Source organism: Symsagittifera roscoffensis, chromosome 1 (genome assembly GCF_963678635.1).
Source record: "Symsagittifera roscoffensis chromosome 1, txSymRosc1.1, whole genome shotgun sequence".
NCBI classification, from domain to species: domain Eukaryota; kingdom Metazoa; phylum Xenacoelomorpha; order Acoela; family Convolutidae; genus Symsagittifera; species Symsagittifera roscoffensis.
Genome location: NC_087062.1, coordinates 61,366,919 through 61,373,234, shown reverse-complemented (window position 1 = coordinate 61,373,234; position 6,316 = coordinate 61,366,919).

Genomic DNA, 6,316 nt, shown 5'->3' with positions numbered 1-6,316 from the left:
AGTAAATTTCAAACGTTTTCGCAACTATGTGCATCGTCAGGATTTTTACAATAAACTACTCTAAATGACGATAAAACATCAATTTACAAATGTTATTTACAATAAATCACATACAATTTGGTTCTAAACCATCATGATAAAAAATTAGCCAATCACAGTTGACCTCGAAATTACTATTAAGATTAAAATACTTTTAACCTCTAAAATTAATTAAACATTTTTAAATTAATGTAACATTCGCCCGGAAGATACATATCGACGGATAACAAAACTAAGTCTTAAGACGACTGGCTAGCGTCTAAACAAAGCTTCGCATGTTTTTCACCGTCTCTACCAAGCCAGTACTTTTCGGTGGTCCTTTCTAACATCGGGTCGACAAAAACGTTACTGCTCTCCGGCTTCGACCAGAACGCTCAAATTAACTGAATTACATGCAAAAATAGTGAGCTCATGGCTGGGTCTCAGTATCCCCAGACCACGAGGTCACTCCTAAAAACAGGGCTACTACTTATCATATTACTATTGTTTTTGTTCAGTAGATAAAAATCATCATCTCCATCGAAGATGGATCAACCCTTTCCCCCCTACTTCTAGCTCCTCATTCTTGTCAAAACGAATTAAGATCTTAATTGAATTCAAGTCAGGACATGACGGATGCTAAAATTCAATATAAGTTCATAAAAGTCCACGTCCCGAGACCCTTCCGGATTCTTGAATCCGGTGAATCAAGCTTCTTAATATCCAGTTCACAATAACTCGGAAGGCTGGGTTTTACCCTTCACCGTTGCTCGCAACGGCCTTGCAACTATTGTAACAGCACAATAGTTGCAACTCGGAACGTCCTCTGCTGTTCGATAGTTCGTTGTTGTTCTTTTAGTCTCGATTTCGTACTGTTCGTAATCGCAGATAAAGTTGTTCTGTTTCTTTTTGCTATTTTAGCTAAAATGGCCGTCTCTGACGTTTCTCAGAAATATGACGTCATAATTCGAATTTTTAAAAATTAGAATTCCAGAATCTTCCAGCCTTCACCGTTTGGCTAATCGTTCAAATAACGTCCTTATCCGTTCTAAATCGCCAATTCGGAAGGCTTGCTGCTAAAATACCGAATTCTGCAGAGACTGCATTTTGGCCATTCTGGTCGAATGTCACATACTCCCCGGACAGTCCGGTCAATGTCCTCATTGAATCGCGCAATGTTCTAAGTGGTTACAGTGTCATCGAACAGAATTTACAAAATGCACGAAATTACTTTTACCTACGTCACATCGACTCACTGCAGAATACAAATGGCATCATACTACATCACTATAGCCTTCAAATTCTTTCATTAATCTGCACATTGAGGATATGACTCAAGATAAAACATATTTTCTGACTTCCAGTGTCAATATCCCGATTGAAACTTTTTCTCCTAGATTTAAAAGGTGTTGGCTTGCAGGACAGTCCTGCCAACCAACAAGCTAAAATTATCCTACTATGCTCCTTCCCTTCGGAAATCTTGCTTGTTTATTGTCCTGAATATTAAAACTAAGAAACTTTGTGGTTAGAAAGAACAATGCAACAACCTCCCTCCTCAAGAAGTTACTCAAGTTTTTCATGTCACCACAAAGTTATCAGTCTTCCTAAGTGATTAAAAACAATCATGCAGGCTGGAATATTTAAATATACTCTTCCCTCAAGCCTCTCTAAATAAATAATAAGTGACTGTCTCTAAAGCCACTTCAACTAAAACCAAAATGCAAATTTATAAATGCAACAATTTCCAAACTCAACTTAAATGTTTCAGTTTTCAATTACAACTTGGTTGCTTGGTTTCTCACTTGAGTTTTTCACACACATAAAACAATTCTGAGTTTTAACTTTTCTTCATCATCCCTTTGTTCTCTTCTTTTTTCGTCGTTTAGAAGTTCTAAAACTTCTAAATTCTTCTAATTTTCTTTCTTGTTGCCTCTTGTTTTCTCGACCATTCATCAATGCTCCATTTCCTCCTCCTGTGACGCTGACTCTGCACTCTCGGTCTCCGTGTCTTGTAGCACGTCATTGACTATCCTGACGCTGTTGGAAGCCGTCCTCCAACACTTCTGCTCTTCCACCCTCTGTTTACAGCAAGGTAGGGGATCCACGTTTGATTCTCTGTTTCTACAGAAGCTCTTGTGGAGACACAACGCCACGTTTCTTTCCAAATCTTCTTTCAGCATCTCTGCCCTCTCACTTCCACTACGCTCGCTCGTCCTGGAAATTCTTTTCACAGCGGTGGTCACTGCATTCCGATGGGTCACGAAAGCTCGCTTGAAAGCTCCTGCCCCAATGTCCAGCTGATATTCACTGTACACTCTGCCATGTTTCGACATATGCTTTTTCGCATACTCGTACAACCATGCAGTCATGTTAGCTCTGAACCATGGCATCAATCGTTTTCTTGCCCATATCTTCTTCACTTCCATCGGAATGTTTAGAACTTTGCACATTGTCTCAAAAAGATCTAAATCTTTTAGACAATCTAATTTCTGCAATTGTTCTCTCGTCGGTGCCTCCTGTCTATTATTTTCTCTCACATGAGCTTCCAGCCATCGTATCGCCATCATAACTCCCACTATCACTATTGTTATGGGCTGTGATGAATCTGGTAAACCCATGGAGAGCAGCTCTCCAGAGTCCCAGATCAACACCAGATTACTACGCTTGGGATACCACCAGGTCTGCAGCAAGCAGTGGCAAGGAAACTCGTCATGTGTCAACATGATGCTCCTCCAATTCCGTTTTCCCGAAGCTTCCAGCAATGGCTCCACTTCCATCATCACTCGGTGGATCTCATCATTCTCATCTACTGCATTGTAATCTGTGACAGTTGATCCTCTCTGTTTCTGTTTTTCAAAGTCACTGAAGTTCCCGCTCACATATCCCATGAACTTCCTTCCTAGTATTGACTCCAACTCCTCTTTGGTTCTTTCTGGAACTGCTGAGAAAATCTTACACAGTAACTCGTAAGACTTTTCAGACATTCTTGCCAACCTCACGCACTTCGGCACTGAAAAGGCTTGATCCACAATCGTTCTTGTACTCTTCACATCCACAGCTACGAAATGTACAGGATACTTGCTCTTGCACATTGGAGCCAACATTGAACCCACCAAATATCGTGCTCCTGATGGTCTACAATAAGTTTCGCTGTGTCTGATGTTCATCTCCGTTTCGATTGCTTCCCTCCATTTTCCTATATACTTCTGCTCAGTCTGCAGAACTCCTGGGAATACTTCTACGCTGATGGCTGTGACCATCTCATGTTTCTGTTCTAGATTCAATAGTGACTCTAAAGAACCAAACATGCTGTAGAATCCTAGTGCTGTCACTAGATTCACATCGGTTCCTCCATGGCAATCTGCTATCAGTTCCGTTTCCGTTCTTGCTTTCATCACTACATTTCCAAACAATACCGTCAACTGCTTGTGTTGTTTCTCCAGGGTTTTCACACAGTCTAGACTTCCACAAACGTGACCCTCTAGTCCACAGACTTCCGCCAGACAGCTACCAGGTTTGACCCAGTCTTCTGGTCCCCAGCCAGGCAACTCCACTCTATCTTCTCCGTTGCTCTTAGAGGCTGTTATCATCACATTATATATGATGTTGAGGTCACGCAGGTTACAGTCCACATTCAGTTCCCTCTGTATGTCCTGTGTCGCCCGTAATATTGAGTCAGCGTTGGGACTAGGACACCACGATGGCTTCATCAATTCCCACACTGCCATCAAGCTCGTTCTCAGTAATTCATCTGAGAATCCCAACCCAAATTCCACTCTCTTGTCGGATTTTGGTACTGAAGGTGCAGTCACCTCTTCTTCCAAGACCAATCCCAATTTGGCCTGTGGATTGTTAACGCTCTTAGTCGTCACAATTCTGGACGTCCAGAATCTTAGTAACACCGCCTGCTCATAATCAAAGAAGCAATCACGTATGTCTTCACTCAGGAAAGGATTGTATGCCATCCCTATAATCCCGGATACATAGCTATATGACTTCTTCTTGATCGGTCCACAGTATTCACTGGATTTCGACAATGCTCCCATAGACTCTTTAGTGAGCCTCAACTCCTTGTTTGAGAATCTCCTGATCTCGTCTATCTTTTTCATGGGTTCCAATTCTTCAGGTTCTTTCATGTTCACCCTCATCGGTTTACTTTGCTGCATATCCAGCATTGCTAGCAAGAACATGGCTTTCGTTCGCTCATCGCCTTCCTTCAATATTTTAACACAAGTGCTTAATGCAGGTACTGAAATCTGCTCTATCAGGAATCGAATGAAACAGAGAGCGTCTCTCCGCTTTGCACACGCTACTGCTGCTCCCTCCTGGACTATCAGATCCCTCAGATTCGTCATAAGGAAAACTTTTTCCTCTTTTGATCTCTTCCTTTCTTCTGAATCATATTCTTCGCGAGTCAGTCCCATCATGCACCAGGCGAGCCTGAGTTGTAATTCCGTCCTTACGTAAGGTACTGCCACGAGAGCATGTATTCTTGGCGTAGTCCTCATTTCCTCTTCGAAATACCTCAATACTACTGCTTTCCATGGAAGGCTCACCAACTGCTCGATCGTCTCCGCCTGTATGTCAGACGACGCCAAAGTTCCGTACGCCTTCTGCTTGAGGGTGGTGCCTTGCAACATTGTTTCCAGATAACCCTCCATGGCTTTTTCCTCTTCCAGGGCCATTACATGCCCTCTAGCCGAGTTTCGGTATTCCAACATCTCCATGTATCCACCGGTGGGTTCATCTATCGACACTGTCTCAGACACTGTCAGTCTGTTGTATTCCACTGGTGTTAGTTGTCCTGCAACACTTCCCTTTCCATGATTCATGGGAGATGGCTTGAAGTCCCTCATTTTACTCTCTCCACATTGACTGAGTATTTCCATTTCTAAAGTCGCTCCAGTCAGAGTGCGGTCACTCCTTTTGGATTTATAACCAGTTGACTTTAACCCCGCCATGAGAATGGGTGGCACCATCGCTATATCAGTTAATAATCTATCTGTGCCAGACAATTGGTAATCACCTTGCCCCAAATCCATGACTTCCTCAACTCGTTTTCTTTTCGCTGAGTTACCAGCTTTCATCGATATTTCCGAATCCACTTTCGTCTTTCCAATCCTCTTCGGCATCACTCTGCTGCCTAACTTCATTTTCATCGCATTGATTTTATCAATCACCATTTTCGATCGCATCGTTCCTCTCCTGGTCCTTGACAGGTACACCACCTCTCCTTCATTGTTCTGCGGTGTTATCTTGATGGGAGAATTCGCTTCACTCTCATCAGTGGCTGAGTCGATCAATAACTCATAACTCAGTCTCCCTTCACACTCATCAAGCTTGTCAAGTACTTCTCTCATCAAGGGTTGATTGAGACCTGTTTTGAGAATGGACTGGGTCCCATAGCTCTGAATCACAGTCCAGACTTCTTCCATGAACGCCACTCTGTCCAGCTTACATCCCGTCCTACTCTCGTGGTCTCGGTGATGTACTTCCCATTCTTCTTCGGGTAGCGTTCCCAAGAAAGGTACTCTGGCTGAGGCCTCTATTCTTCTCCTCCGAGGTGATTCCATGAGGATTCTCTGATCGTTATTTCTTGTATTGCCAGGAGAGCTGCTCTCCGGCAAATTCCGTTTCATTTCCTCAAAGGCTGACGGAGGTTCCAGTGTCGAGATGCCTTCATCCGCTGGCTCAGTCGTTTCCAACGTGTCTGCATTATTCTCAAGATCACTGAAGATATTGAAATCCAGGCTGGATGTTCCTCCTGTCGATGCCCTGTCGTCTTCCCCACCAGCTTGATCTTGTTGCATGGGTTCTTCCGTCTGACGGTTTCCACCCTGTCCGTCATCTCCTTCTGACTTGTCCCCATTCGAGTTCGATGGTCCTTGTTTGTCATCATCAGCTTCTTCCTGGAATCTCGGTATGAGCAATGTACCGGCTGATTTATCTTCCTCTTCTCCATGGACCACTTTGGTTTCTTCGCAGCCGAAGGGTGCTAGGAAAATTCTCGTCTGCAATATTCCCGCAACTTTCATCTCTTTTCTCACACTGGTCAGGATTACTGAGGCTTCAGGCAATTCAGTCCTGCCTCTCATCCTCATTGGAGCTGAGCCTAGTCGTCTCCATTCCTCATCAAATCCTTCAGGCTTGGGAGTAGCGGCGTTGCTTATTCGCCTTCTCGTCGCTTGATCCGTGTACGCAAATTGTGTGTACTGTAACACGGCGGCATTTCTCCCCACGAAGTATGGATCCATCGTCGCCGAGAAATTCCCTACTCTCCTTTCATTGGTTTCGAATG